The 15825-nt window shown below is 47.1% G+C and overlaps 1 long non-coding RNA gene across 1 annotated transcript; it reads right to left on the bottom strand.

Moving 5' to 3' along the window:
* Positions 1-5820: 5820 nt before the first annotated feature.
* On the bottom strand, positions 5821-15641 carry LOC144178028 (uncharacterized). Its single transcript, XR_013323923.1, has 3 exons — positions 15531-15641; positions 13012-13114; positions 5821-6071 (listed from the first exon to the last, which is right to left on the bottom strand). It is a non-coding gene; the product is annotated as an uncharacterized LOC144178028 (long non-coding RNA).
* Between the last annotated feature and the right edge of the window lie 184 nt (positions 15642-15825).

The raw sequence follows: 15825 nt of genomic DNA, 5'->3' as shown, positions 1-15825 counted from the left end.
CTTGAAGCACATCGGCAATGAAAGCAATACAGCTGTTCGTCATCTAGAACAGTCAACGTCACGCACGGCACCTGCCCACTGAATGCCTCTATCCCACAAAAAAAAGAAGCGTTCACAAAAGATAACAATGCTGCGCACCACTTTTTCAGGAGTTACGAAGCACAGCACGATATTTGGCTTTCCACAACTGCCGGTAAGAGGCTCACCCGCCAACAGTTGCTTGACAGAGCTGGCACACTACATTCCAATTCCCGGACAGAAAGCAGGCAGCTTACCAGCAGTCAAATTACATGCCTGAAGCACCAGAAACTGGAACGACACAGCGGTTCCCACCGCAGGCATGCCACCGCAGCTGACCGCAGCCGAAAGCCTCGTAGCACGCATGTTAACGCAAGCCGCAGTTTCGCAAAAAGCTACTAATACATTGTTATTAGAAACTTCACTCAATTTAAAAAGGAAACAAAAGCACATGCTTGCAGAGCGGATACACCAACACAGTGCCACTCCGCCTTGGTCGGTAGGAAAACCATAAGGTAAGCGGCGATGCGTTTGGGCATACGAAACATGCTCGCTCAGGCGTCGAGCACACCGTGATGCGTAAATAAAAAGCAAAAAAGAAGCGAACACATCAAGTCACGCAGTAAATCCTTTGACGATGAAATGGACGATCGCATGTTCGGAAAGTTGGCTGGGAATCTCGCACGGTTTCTCAGCACCTCACAATACAACGGCTTATGAAGCACACGGCGCACTTTCATCATAGTCACCACCACCCACCTAACCCAGCGAGGGGTTATGTGGTAGCACAGCTCAGCGAAACTTTACGGCGCAGCAGCTACAGCGTAGCACAGCTTGTTAATCCCACACAGGTGCGCGACATTTTTCTTCGCTCAGCGGATCGGCTAGACTAGAGCGTGACTTCGCAATGGATGCGGGCGTGGATTCGAAAATTTTTCGGCGCTTAACGTAATCCTCTCAAAAGCGCATGTGTTCCCGTTTACAGTTTAGAAGTTCTACAGGTAAATCGTCAAATTTATTTGAGGCAGCTCCGTTGCTGCTACTGCCACTGCAAAGCGTGCAGCGGATGTGACGGCGGCGCGCCGTCGACGTCAGAGGCGTCAGCGGCCCCGAAGGCCACGCCCCCGTTGGAAAGTAGACGAAACGTAATAGCGCCACCGGGGCACACCGGTGCGCCTTTTCATCCTCGATAAACCGCACCGGTGTGCACCGTCCGTCCTCGATAAACCGGGGTAGAGTGAACTAGAATACTTGGGTAGTGGAAAAAGCGGCGGCTGCTCCCCATGGCGCCCTTGAAGCCAAACGTGTTAACCGCCGCGCGTGGCGCTGGTGTGCCCCGCCCGAGGAGGTCCCGAAGCCGCGCGCGTTGATCGACGCGCCGCTATGCTGCTGTTCGGTGATTCACGCTGTGTTTTGACGTTTTTTAACCGCTGCACATGATCTTTTTTGTGTGTAATTACAAGAGGAGCCTTGCAGGCACTGCACTGATCCTTAAGTGTGCTTGATTCTGTCTTTTATGGGTAATACGGACAGGGTGTTATGCGTGCGACGGTCTCTAATTGCAGAAGGGCCATGGCTCATGCAGTTTGAAAGGATTGTGCAGTATTGTGGGGTGGGACTGCACCCCTAATAAATTTATGTGATTGCTAGAAATATTTTATATTTGCGATATGTTTTACCCTGCTTTTATTTGTTGCGTTCCTAACTGTTCATAATTATCTTACGTCTGCAAGACGTGGGCAGCACATTTCATGAACTTGTGCATTTCTAAAGCGGTAATTATTTTACGGTAATGGGTACCAGCGTTCTAATGAACTGTGCACTTTTAAAATAATCGCGCGATAAAGTGTGCCATGTGGTGCTTTTCTTAGAACTACGCACGGTTGCGAATGTTGATGCTTTTCGCTGACTTGAGTAAAGTTTTTAAAACGTATCGTGTGTGTTGCGTGGATTAGTGAACTGCAAGGGCCCGGGCCAAGGGGCCAAGTAGCACGCATTTTCTCGGGCCCGGGCCAGGCTCGGGCTTCAACAAAAAATATTTTGGGACGTGCCTGCCCGAGCGCATGCATGCAGTGTCTTCGTGATGGTTGATGCTAAAATGTTTCCGCATTGATCATTTAGCTTAAATGAAAAAACAAAAAAAATCAAAGTGCTAGGTCACTGCAGCGCCGTTAAAACTACCTTTCGCTGATACTATAATAAAATAATATTTTCTATGTTAGAATATATGTATATATATATATAAATGTGTGTGTGTGTTATACAAAGCTCGGACCAAGTTTAAGAAAATTAAATGCGATATATCTGTATATGTACTCGCTCTAGGTTGAAAAGGCCGATTTTTTTCTGGCTCATACTCTGTCGGACGCGGGCTGATATTCAGAAACAGTCTGGTGGGCTCAGGCTTATTTAAATTTGTGTGTGTGTGTGTGTGTGTGTGTGTGTGTGTGCAGGCATACTTGCACACATACACACACACACGCAGGCACGCACGTACGCGCACGCACGCACGTGCGAACGCGCACACACGCGCACGCACACACACACACGCGCGCACACACACACACGCACATACACACGCGCAGGCGCACGCGCGCACGCACGCACGCGCGAACACACATACACGCACGCATGCACGCACGGACGGACACAACGCGCGCGCACGCACACGCACTTGTCTTGGATGGAACTTCACATTCAGCAGCAGCCGGATATAAGTTCAGACCACGCTGCATGCATCATTGCAAAAGGCGACAAGAGGTTAATCTTCTATGTCTGCGGGTATACGTCGCCAAGAAAACTATCCTCAAGACAGAGTGTGAGGAATGCTGTGCACTGTTACTCACAGGAAAAGACACCGTTTTGAGGCTAGGTGCAGCTGAGTACACAAGGCTTCGGGATAATGGAGGTTTGCTTTACCCCCATGGTCGCCTTTACAGATTCATCGAGCAGTTGGAGAATATTTTCACGAGCTGCACCACGATAGTGTCATAGATGTGCTGGCTATCATCAAACAAAAACAGCAGAGTGCTGTTGGGTGTGATCAGCACTCCAAGTCACTTACAGCCCAGGTGACAGCCTTTTATGTAACCACCCGTTTGCACTTTTTTGTAAAGTCGATCAACCGCTCAAGAGCTAAAAAGAGGGCGGGTGCACGCTACTTGGAGTTAAGCCGCTGCACATGATCTTGCTTTGTAAAACTGCAGGAGGAGCCTAGCAGCTAGGCACCACATTTCTTTAAATACTCTTGGTTCTTTTTGTTTGTAATGTAGATGTAAATAATTAAATGTAAATAATGTATTATGTTATGTTTGTAGGTGTTCACTGCGCCGAAAAGTGTGCAGTTTTAAAATAATCGCGCAATAAAATTATGCCGTATGACTTGGTGCTTTTCTGAAAATTGCGGTTGCGAATCCTGTATTTGCGCGCTTTTCGTTGACTTGACTGAAGTTTTAAGACATTTGTCAGGTGTGCTGCATGGGTAAAGTTTGAAAAATGAAAACGGGAAACGTTTGCGCACGCACGACGCAGTTTGCTCGGTATGCAGATCTTGATCCAAAAATCAGCAAGAAAATAAAGAAAAAAAAGCAGAAGTGACGTATGCTGGCCAGCCTAAAGCACGCCACTCTTTACTCAGTTGACACAATACGATAGCAAAATCATCAAACAACGAAGAAAAAAATATCGGCATGATAGCGAGCTCGATCGCTAAAGCACGACGCGGTCTGCTCGGTTGGCCAAATAGGATGAAGAAATGAGCAAACGGTAAATACACGACGTAGCTACCTTTCCCATAAAAATCCTGGTACATTAATAGCATTATCAACGGTTTTTACACGAAAAAAGAACTAGCCCCTCGGAGACTGCCCCAACGCACGCCTACCCGCCGCTACCCGAGGCGAAAAAGCGCTCGGGCGGGGCACGCGAGCGCCACCGCGCGGGGTTGACACGAAGTGCCTCACTCGGCGGCGGCCGCTTTTTCCACTAAGTATTGGTACACCGTCGCGGGGCAATTTTTGGTTGCACCGCCGCGCACCGAGAGAGTCGACGGTGCGCCGGCGTGCAGTCCCGAGATGCATCGCGGACGATGCCGGCGAAGGAGCTTCCTCTTGCTTCCTCCGCCGTCTGCTGCAGCCATGGATCCTCCATGGCTGCAGCGACGGCGCATCGCCGCACTCGTGTCAAGGCGGACGGAGCTGTGTATTGTTGCTGACAAGGATGGCGTGCTTGTGAATTCATCGGGCAACGATGCGACAGTCTCCTAACGGGCGGTAACAACGGCCAGTGATTGTAAATGAGGACGCGAACTTTGTGTACTTCAAAGACGGCTGCATGCATTGCCAGAAAGTTGGGGATTGACATTCGTTTCGTTCGATCGAATTATCATGAACTGTTACCGGAGTGCCTAGACGATGAAGACGTACTTGTTTTGCTGTAACGGAAGGGCGGAACAAAACAGGCACTCGCATTATGGCTCAAACGAAGATTAGAAGCAGCTTGTATGTAGCTGTTTAGTGGAAGCGGTGGCAGTACGTTGTTCCGCATGTGTGACGGATTTAAGTTGTGCGTACATATAATCATTGGCCTTCAATAAATACCACTTTCAAATAGCGCTGTGTCTCATTACAGTGCTGTATTGTTACTTGTGAACGTTTTTATGAGTTGATTTCTTCGATTAAGAGATGGCGCCTGGGTAGAACCGCCCCGTTTGTCCTCGATCAACGCTCCGTGCCGGTACGCACCGTCGTGGGGCACTGTGCACCGCGCCGGTTTTGGGGGCAACACCGGTGCGTGTTTATCGAGGACGCTATATGACACCCCCTCGCGCTCCTGTCACGTGATCAAAAAGGTCGTGACGTCAAGACCAAAAGTCACGTGACCAAGATCGTTTCGTCCATCTTCCTCCATGGTTTCTTCCCGTTCTTGCTTTGCCCAAAACAAATCGTGCCGTGCGCGTTTTCTCTACGTTGGCGTGCTGTTTTGCAATCGCAGTGTAGCATTCGCAAATCGTCGCGTGAACGGTTGCTACGCAAGCGTGCATCCACCAGTTCACCCTGTGATCGGCCGCCGCTGTGAAAGTCAACCTTTATTATGAATGAATTCCTGGAGTTTGACAAATGGAAATTTAGCCTAATGCCTCATAAAGTTGGGCCTAAGTCACGCTGGGAATACGCGATAAGTATACTCACTTGTAGCCCACCTTGAACATGTTGGTACTCAGATTTTCTGACGATTGCTTTCAACCTTGTCACGATGGTTGCACTTTGTGCCCTGCTGCTTCTTATGCGATCGCACAAACAACCGGGTTGCTTGTTTTGTTTTTTCTTTATCGTATCTAGCGCTCCGCCCAGACGAAACGGCCGTTGGCACTGAAGTTTTGCCCAGGCAGAATTAGAACTGTCAAATACTCCTGCTCTGATCTTCGCCTCTGACACGCAGGACTACCTTTGCACCGGCTCCTCTTCGCGATCGTGTGTTCACGGGTCTTTTTCTTTTTTGCTTGCAAGCCCCAATGGTGCTAGCACCCACATTTATTTGCGAGTTGGACTATGAAGCCTCCACTGATGACTTACGTTTGTCCACACACACTGACCAAAACAAGCTACAAGGGGCTTTAGTATTCTTACGCTGGAGCATGCTTCAAGGCATGTCAAATACTCCTTAAGTTCACAGCAAATACAGGTTCTCAAATTGACTGAAAAACTGAAACATAACATTAATATTTACCTAGTACGTGTGCTAGTTCTGCATCAATTGCTAAAAAAAAAAAAAACCCACAACACATGCTAATGAACTGATCATGAAAAAGTGACGTAGTGAATAGTAAATCTGTCTGCTGAAAACAATTTTTTAATAAAACTACAGATTTGAATATAGATTACATGTTGCAATGTATGGGCATATGAAACAGCAGAAACGAAGTCCCAAAGCTCGAAAATTTTTTATTAAGTGCTTTATAACCTCAAATATACATACATACATTTTACGTGCCCATCACGGTTTAGGCCAGGAACATCTTGGCTCAAAACTTTCCACAATTTCTCAGTCAGCACCTGCAACACCAAAAGAAACAAATAAACTCTTCCTTTTACAACCACACCGCAAACGTCAAGTGAATCTAAATTCACAATTGATGGTGTATTTTGTCCCATATATGGCTACATTAATATGTACACAAAAGTTAGTTTAGCCTGCTTTTGAACTATTCTAACTGCTTATTCTGAATTTTTTTTCTACGTGACACCAGAGATCCTTTGCTGATGCAGTCTTGTGTCTAAAACCTGCTTTAGTCCCTTCACACCAAACGGTATTTTTGACTTTTTTGAGAATTTGTACAAGGCCAAATAATGGCTTACACTAGTAGGATTAAAGTTCTGAGCTAGACTGCTTTGATCTCTGATCTCGTTAACAACCTTTCCCAATAGCTAAGCAGGTGCTTACAGTGTATCTGACAGAACAGCTGTCACGCAATGGCCATACAGGACAACTGGGTCGGTTTATCAGTCAGGAATTATATGAGGGGGCACTAGGCTGAGCCCCGCTCATCGCACCACTGCTGCAAAAACAAAGTTGAAAAATATTCTATTTCGGGGGTTGTAGTTGCCGAGGCCACTCTTGGGCTATGAAGCGTGACACAGTGCTAGGTGCGATACATGTTAATCCTGACATTTGGGTATCTTGCCTCGCACTGAAATCTCCACACGGGCGTTTTCGATTTTTTTCTTTTTGCCTGCACTAATAAAAAAAAGAAAAAAGTCCTTGGGCTCAGCTGCACAATGCTTTAGGAACTGCAGCTGCTGCTCAGGCACAAGTTGGAGCCATTACTTGACTAGGCACAAATCCTCAAGAGTTGAAAACTGATTTCAGCGCAAAGCGGCAAAACAGCACTTTATTAAAAACAAGAGAAGTGGGAAAGACCTTATAACAACACTCGCTAAAGAACGACCTCTTTGAATAAACAGTGTCACTTTGTAAATCGTCAATGCCTGGATGGCATATCCTTCATGCACAAGTATACTTAGTTGCTCCTTTAGACCAACAACGATGGCCAGAGGAAGTCAAGCTGCTGCCTTGCACGCCTTGTACTTGCTGCTTCGACTTAATATTACCATAAGTTAGGAGCCATATCTGAAATACCCATCTGTTTGATGCTTTGAACGTGCCATGTAGGTGTTGCCCTGCAGTAATCCTCATTGGACGACGAGAACGAATGCAAATTAAATGACTCACGAGCGAAAAATGACGTTACCAAAGTTGATCAGTTCGCTACTCTGGCACCGCTTTACCATTGAGCCAATGCTGTGGACTTTTTTGTAAACAACCTGTAATTTCTCCGCGCCACGTAACATCATTGATAGTGGTTGCGGACTGAAGTAGCGTAGAAAACCGGGCTAGTTGGTGTAGATTCATTTTCGCAGCGCACAAATAACGGGACAAAAAGGAGGATAACACTGGACAACCACTGAACCAAAACCGAATTTTTATTGAAGAGACAAATATAAAGCCATCGAAGGTATAAAACAAAGATAAAAACATGACACATGAACCCACTATAAGCAACTGTACAGACAAACGCTCTCAAGTACTGCTCTCTTCAAGATACGCCAATTCTGCATCTAAAAGTGCTAAAGACGAGCGCTAACACACGAGTCAGACATTTTTCAAATTTTATGTGCTTTCACTATACTTCCCTCACCTTTTGTTCATCGTGCGAGAACAGTACCGTTGTATCATGAAGGAAAAGCGTACAACCACAATCTTTGCAATGGGTGGGAAGAGGGCTAGAAGGCACTCAGTGAACTGGCCAACATCAAAGCGACCACACTTAAAAGGAATGCAATAAACCACGTTTAATCTATAAGGAACAACCTGTTTCTCATGTTTCACACCACACCTGTTTGCTCGGCCCTTATTACTAATATTCTTTTCGATGGCGGGACAGCTGCAGTTTAACTTAATTTTGGCTGAAAACACCACATTGATGTTATATCTGCTCCCCATTTCTTTCAAGCGGTGAGATACATCGTGCAGGTACGAGATTACAACTATCTTTTCCTTCACAACATCACAAGCAGGAGACAAGTTTTCTTCACCAAATCCAACAACTGAAGACAGGCCGACCCAATGACTCCGTCACCGTAGCCAGCATTTTTGGGTCCAACTAACTGTTCACCAAAGCTAGACTCAAATAGGTGAAAACAAGAATGAAAACAAAACAAGATGGCTGACCTGAGGCAGTTGACAACAATCCCATATTTTGCAATCCTAGAACGTGCTGATGAAGAGTTCAGTAAAGGCTTCTTCAATAGCAGGCTATAGAGCCAACATACATGATTCTGCTCGAATTTTAACAACAGGTCCAAAAACTGGATTGTTCTTTCGTTCAGCGCCTTGGACATAAAAGTCAGCCTAAATGCGTGAAGTTTGAATGCTTTTAAAATGTCTACCATTTTTCTTGTAGGGTCATAGTTTCCACAAAGTACTAGGTAATCGTCAACATACATGAAAATTTTAATTGCCAAACCCTCCAAGTCACGTTCCAATACACGGTCAACATGAGCCAAGAAAATGTCACTAACAAGGTGAGGAACTTTAGAACGTCTACAGATTCCAGATCTCTGAACAAAGACACTGTCACACCATCCTACAATACTTGATGCTAAGTAGAAACGCAGAAGCTCCAAAAAGGATTCCAAGGAAATCCCGCAACTTTGCATAAACTTAACCTCGCCGTTGTAGACGGTGATACACTCTTTCACAGAGACCAAAACTTGTTCATGCGGAAGGGAGTAGAAAAGGTTTTCAGCGTCAATGCTGAAAGCAGAGCACCAGCCTGGATTACTGCGCGCACAGTAACCTCATTTGTGTGCTGTGAAGATGAAGAAGCTTGCGCAGCGTGCCCTATCCTGGTCCTCTTGCATTGCAACATCTGCTATCTCAAACACGGAGCTGCACAGTGGACACCAGGTCGGCATAGAAATTTTCGCACTCGATGGAGCCCTCTGGCCGACCATGCCACTTATGGTCGTCTCCCATCCCTGCGACCGCAGCACCTTCTGCAGCACTGACCTTGATGACTGGATAAGCACCTACGAGAGTGCGAGCGCTCATAACAGATGGGATGCAACCTTGGGGCTGGCCAACGTAATATTTTACCTCAAGGGCCCAGCCAGACTATTGTTGGTTTGAGACACACGAAGCAGACCTGACAAGCTGGGAAACCTGCAAATTGACATTACGTGAGCTGTTCGGAAAGCTTGTTGGCCACCAACTAGCCGCGAAGGAACTTTCCTCCCATGCCAAAACCTCGATGGAGTCATCCGTCGCCTATATTCAGGATGGTGTTGCTCTGTGTCACAAGATAGATGCCGACACATCAGAAACTGGTAAAGTAGGCCATGTGCAGAAAGGAATTGCTGATGGCGCTTTCAACCTGCTTGTTTATAAGGACTGCACCAGCACAGACGGCATCATTACAGAGTGCAGACCATTTAAACATTTTGAAAAGGGCCTCGCAGCCTCTGGAAAATGTTTCTTTGGTTATCAACGTAACTAGTTGATGCATTTCTTTTTGTCATTCCCCCCCACTGTAATGCCAAAAGGTGCTGTGGGTACCAAATAAAGAAAGAAAGAAACAAGCGAAAGCTCACTGTATTGCCCCACAGTTCACTCGACTGCCTAACACGGCTCCCACATCCTATTACGAGTATACCACTTTACTGGAATGTGCCCTTCTTTGTTCGACGACGTAATGAAAATAGTACGCCGTGAGCTGCATGCAGCCTACGGCTACGGCTGCCCTACTAGCCCCGGCCCGTGAATGAACGTCACCTTCCATCTCCCTAATCCATGCGATATACAGCAAGAGCTCGCAAGCCACACCATTCCACGCATTTGCTCTGTAGCTCACCCAAAAAACGCTTTCACTGTTCATCCTGTCTTAACTGGTCCCCACCAATATGCCCCACGCCATTTTCAGACACAAAATTCCGAAGAGTGTAGTACTCCTGAAAACAAGCCAATATGCTTCCACTGCTGTCATGGTGGGCATGTGGCCCGCTACAGCTTTCGACATTGCCACGCTAAGCCTTCACCTCACCACAAGACTAATCAATGCAGCTCAAGGAGGTAATACTGCATCTGTGACCTGGACGACAGATCTTCTATTAACCAAGGAGTCTAAGCCCAATTTACTAGACATTACTGTTGATGGTGTTGCAGCCCAGGCTCTCACTGACACAAATGCTCACATCTCTGTAATCAGCTTAACCCTCCGCTGGCATCTCCGCAAAGTTCTGACGCCACCCATGCAAACATTCGTTCGAGTTGCCAATGAGAGCACACCTTCAATTGCCGGAATGCGTACCACCTGAATATGGATTGCCGACCACGATAGTGTTGCTCTCTTCACCATCCTTGAAAAATGCCCCCATGACATTATCCTCGGCGTCGATTTTTTCTCGAACCGCTCTCATTGACTGTTCTGCGGGACTTCTCTCTTTTGAATTTCCTTCTGCCAAAAATGCTCAAAAGCACCGTTCTCGTTCCACAGATTATGTCCATTTGCTGTCAAATGTTGTAACATACATGCCCCTGTGATCAAGCCCACCCGTTTCTCACACTTATTTCTCACCAGATTGTTCGACAAGCCGAGCGGAAGCTACTACAAGCACGTATCCTTGAGTGCCGCCAGACGCTACAAGCTTTGGAGAAGCAAACCTTCTTTGCACGCCAGCAACTTGAGTATCTTATTCCTGAGGACTTCCCAGATGTGCAGCTGCACGCAAACTTCACCGCTAGCATGGGAGAAGGCCGTCATAGAACGTCGCAAGAGAGGAAACTGCAAGCACTCCGGCCGGACGTGCCACAATGCACCCAAGAGGTCATCAACCTATCTCCGTACACACCGGACGAAGAGGAGGCTAAGGTTTTGTCCCGTGGTGTGAATTTTAACACGGAAGCCCCAGAGCCAGGAAAGGTAATTTGTGCAGTCGAACGCGCGGTCGGCCAGCTTCCCTCTGAAGTACGGCAAGAAGCGCGCACCCGTGCTATTGGTGTGCTCTCTGGTTTGCGAAGACATTGTGCAAGACTGCATTTATCGGTAGCGGAGAGGCAAGCCATCAGGAGCCTGCGGAATAAGAGCAGTATCGCAATCCTTCCTGCTGACAAAGGCAATGCCACGGTCTTGCTAGATAGCAGTGACTACCACACGAAGATGTTGGCCCTTCTCGAAGACCAGCAGACATACGCTCCTCTAGCCCGTGACCCAACTAGCAGGTTACAGTCCAAGCTTCAAGAACTGCTAACCAGGCTTTTCAAGCTAGTCCCTCCGCATCACAAGGGCCTCTACTACAGGTTACTGCGCATGAACGATTCAGCCCCGGCAATCTACGGTCTGCCTAAAATCCACAATCCTGGCGTTCCTCTTCGGCCTATCGTCGACTTATTGAGGTCACCGCTCTACCGACTATTAGGCTACCTTCATCAAGTGTTGAGCCCTCTAGCCGGTAAGACGCCCACGCACGTCGGAAACTCGTCCTCTTTTGTTTCGAAGCTGAAGGACGTAACTCTAACTGAAGACGACGTCATGGTTTCGTTCGACGTCAAGTCCCTTTTCACTAGTGTCCCAGTGGATCTGGCAGTAGCCATGTGCGAAGAAGTAGTAAACGCGAACAATAGTCTTCCCGATCGCACTCCCTTTCACGTCCCCGAGCTCTGTGAGTTGCTTATGTTTTGTCTGAGCAACACCTATTTTTCTTACGGGGGAAGCCCCTATCAGCAGACCCATGGCACGGCGATGGGTGCGTCCATATCAGTTACTGCGGCCAATCTAGTTATGGAGGCTTTAGAGGGGAAGGTAGTGGCAACCTTCACACCGGCACCGAGGTTTTTCTGCCGCTATGTCGACGACTGTTTTTGTATTTTAAAAAAGCAAGATGTCCCATGTCTTCTGGAGAGCCTCAACGCCCAGAATGTGCATATACAGTTCACCGTGGAGTTCGAGCAAGGCAACATGCTTCCCTTTTTTGGATGTTCTTGTTCGCCGCGATGCGGGCGCTCTCTCGTTCTCAGTATACAGGAAGCGCACACACACGGGTCGTTACTCCAGTTTTGAATCTTGCCACCCTCTCGGCCACAAGACATCCGTTGTGTCGTCCTTGATAAAGCGCGCCGTACGCATCTGTTCAGATGACAGTGCACTGAAACGTGAATTAGGAACGATTCGCCGCGAACTAATCGCCAATGGCTATCCTAAGCGACTTATTTGACGAACCAAAAATAAGGTACTACAGCCAAGAATGGCCAACAACAGGACATTACGAGCACGCGCAGCCATCCCCTACGTCCCAGGAATAAGCGAAGCATTGTCGCACGTCTTTTCAAAATACGGCATGCGCATTGCCCATGTACCGACCAGCGAGCTCCGCGACGACTGAAAGAGCACCAACGTGATGTAAGAAATCATAATCACATGACGAATGCCATTGCGGAGCACGCGCACAAACACTCCCACAAGACTGACTGGAAGAACACTGCAATTTTAGCTAAGGAAAAGAACACATCATCTTGGCGTCTGCTAGAGTCACTTTTTATCCAATCAACGCCAGCCGCAATGAACCGGACGGATGGGACTTTGCCTCCCGTCTACGCATGCTCTCTACGTCATGTGCTGCCTATATATTGACGACGACGGCTTGTCTTACGTAGTGAACAAGGGACCCGTATGTGGTTCCGAAACGTCAATATATTTTTATTCTTGGTCAATGTTCGCTTTTCTTTTGCAAGTTATTATATGGTCTTCCCTATTACCGACGCGCTGCTTCTGTGAAACGTCACTCTGCCACACATCATCATTACTGTGGTAGAGAACCAAACCTGCCTTCCCTTTCAGTTTTTCAACTTCAGTTTCACACCTCAAGTCTTTCCCAAGGGGATTTCGCTTGCAATGCTGTGCCCTTTCTGCCATGAATGCTAGCACCCCTGCAGATTTACCTCCTGCAGTGCAGGCGTCCCATCAAGCACCATCAATCAAGGCAGTGGCTGCTTCAGACCTCCCACCGGATCATACCGCCGATCTCCCTCATCTTCTGGATTCCTGCAAGGACATCTTCGACTTAGTCAACCATCCACCAACCCAAACTTCTGCAGTCACCCATCATATCAACACCAACGATGCTTCACTAGTGTACAGGTGGCCCTATTGCGTATCACTTGCTGAACGACTCGTCATCCAAAAGTTAAAAAAATATGCTCAGTAAGGATACAGTCAAACCATCTTCCAGTCTGTGGGTGTCTCCAGTCGTGTTGGTCAGAGAAAAAGATGGGACGTAGTGCTTCTAGATGGATTATGCAAACTCAACTATTATGAAGGAAGGCCTTATACAGTAGGATCTCATTGATACAATTCTGCATAATACGTTTTTCTTTTCAATCCAAGCCAAAATCCCTTAGAAATAATGCATTTTCGTGCATTTGATACGATCACATTTTTGTTAAAAATTGGACGGCACGACCACGAAAGTGAACCTTGACCATTTTTAGAAACCTTACATTTATTCTTCGGTATACTAGCTCAAACCCCATGTCAACAACCCATGACCTGCATGGCAGCGCCGGTTCTGCGACAAAAACACTGCTGCCGGGCGTGGGCGCTCTGTTCAATGAGGATGATATGTGAGGCGAGGCACTGTGCCATCTAGTGAAACATATAATCACAGAGTTTCTCAGTTTGATCATAATCGAGGAAGAAGGTTCCAATGCTCTTGGCAGGCGGCGACTTCCCTCCCCAACTTCTCGCCATGCTCTGTGCTTCCCGCTCCGTTCTTTGTTCTCTTTCTGCGCTGTTCCTGTGTTCGGTGGTGTTGCTTATGAGGCTATTTTTGTTCTTGTTCTATTTGACTAGTCTTGTTCTCCTTAGGCTGCCTTGTTGCTGTGCGGGGTGTACTGCCAGGCTTGTGGCAATGTCGAGGAAACGGAAGGCACTCAGTATAAAAAGAAAAAATGGAAATTGTACAGACATTGGAAGAAAACCCGAAGAGGAAATGCGTGGATTTGGCACACAACTCGGTTTGCCAGTGTCAACGCTCAACACTATTGCCGGTCAGCAAGAGGAACTTCAAAAGAATGTGCAAGTTTCCGGCCCTGATGCGAAACAAGCACAAGGTGCGAAGCATGACCAAATGGAAGACATCCTGCTCACATGGTGGGAGGAAGTTAGAGCGGCAGGATGAACGCCGATAGGTCAGTACTACGCGAAGAAGTTGACAACACTGCGCTCTCCTTGGGCATTGAGGACTCCAAAGCGTCTGGTGGCTGGCTTCACCAATTCAAGGCACAACGTGAAGTGTCATACAGAACAGCATCCGCGCAAGTGAAAAATACCAGCAGCTTTTTTTTTTATTTTTACATTTCCGGAGAATTTTCTCCCAGACTTCGAAAAGAAAGTGCACCACAAATTTACCAGCTACTCCACTGTTGCTCAATAAAATTGAGTTGCTGACGGAGAATGCAGATTTTTCTCTTTTTTTTAACAAACTCTTTGGATAATACGATTTTCACATAATGCTTTTTATTTCCCGGTTTCCCTGAAAAACGTATCAACGAGATTTCACTGTACATGATACATAGACAAGATGTGGCTGGCAACTTGTGAAGGGAGGTAACTTCGTGCAACCAAAGCCTGATTAGTCATGCTAATTCCTCCTATATTTCAATATGGTCTAACACCAGCTACCCCACTTCGGCAGAGCCAGTGGGGAACATTTCAACACTACTGTCACTGTGTACTGCAGAACGAACATCCATTGCGCATTTAAAAACCCTGCATACGAAGCTGCATCGCGAAAAGTTGTTCTATGGCCACTGTACGTCCTCGCTGAATGTCAAGGAAGCGTCCTCACCGACGCGCTTTGGCGTCGTCTATGAGCGGGTTCGTATGTATACAAGCGTTTACAGCAAGAACGGTAAATATATTACTACGCCCTTCAAGCACATGTCGGAAAATGCGATTACTTCGCCGCGTTCGCAGGATTGAGCCGCACAGTAGAGAACACAGTCGTAGCATACTAGCAGGAATGAACGCATCGTACGGCTTCTTCCACGTTTCGTCACCCCGTGACTACAGTTTACCTCAACACCAATTTATAACGCACGCCCTTAAAGAGCTTACACTCTAAAAAGCGCTACAACCTTTCTGGTAACCTTGAGTGAATGTAGAAGCGTAGCCACCGCGCACATCACGTCGTAGCTAGCGCCGACTTCAATGCGAACGCGGTCGTCGACGCGGCTACGTGAACGTACCGCTGACAGCCTCAAGGAAAGTGTATTTGGGGGCTCTAGAAGCCCATGTTTGCGAATAACAAATGATTCCTTGAGTGCTTTAGTTACATTGTCATTCAGAATGTGCCTAGCCAGTTATGTCCAACATACGGAGAGCGCACGGCGTTTGCAGTACACGGACAGGTATATAATTACCCGTCCCTCTTGACACCAGCCCTTAAAAAATATCTTACCTTTCGTTTATGACGCAAAAAGATGCAGAGGAGAAAGCAGCAGGTTTCGTTATCTACAAGAAATCGATGCTGGCTTGCGCTTTGAAACTCGTACACAACAGGCAAGTGGCTTCGGCTTGACGTGGCTTGACCAGTGTTGCTTTTGCCGTGTGCAAACTTAATTCAACTAAAAAACTCTGTCACACGACCGGCTAAATACAGCCGCTCGTGTTCTGTTATTTGCGGAGGTAACAGAGGATTTTAGTAGATTTAATTTTGCACAAGGCAAAAGCAACACTGGTCAAGCCACGTCAAG

Source organism: Haemaphysalis longicornis, unplaced genomic scaffold (assembly GCF_048455015.1).
Source record: "Haemaphysalis longicornis isolate Haplotype H1 unplaced genomic scaffold, Haemaphysalis longicornis Haplotype H1 scaffold_380, whole genome shotgun sequence".
Lineage (NCBI taxonomy): Eukaryota > Metazoa > Arthropoda > Arachnida > Ixodida > Ixodidae > Haemaphysalis > Haemaphysalis longicornis.
This window is presented reverse-complemented; position numbering and strand designations above follow the sequence as displayed.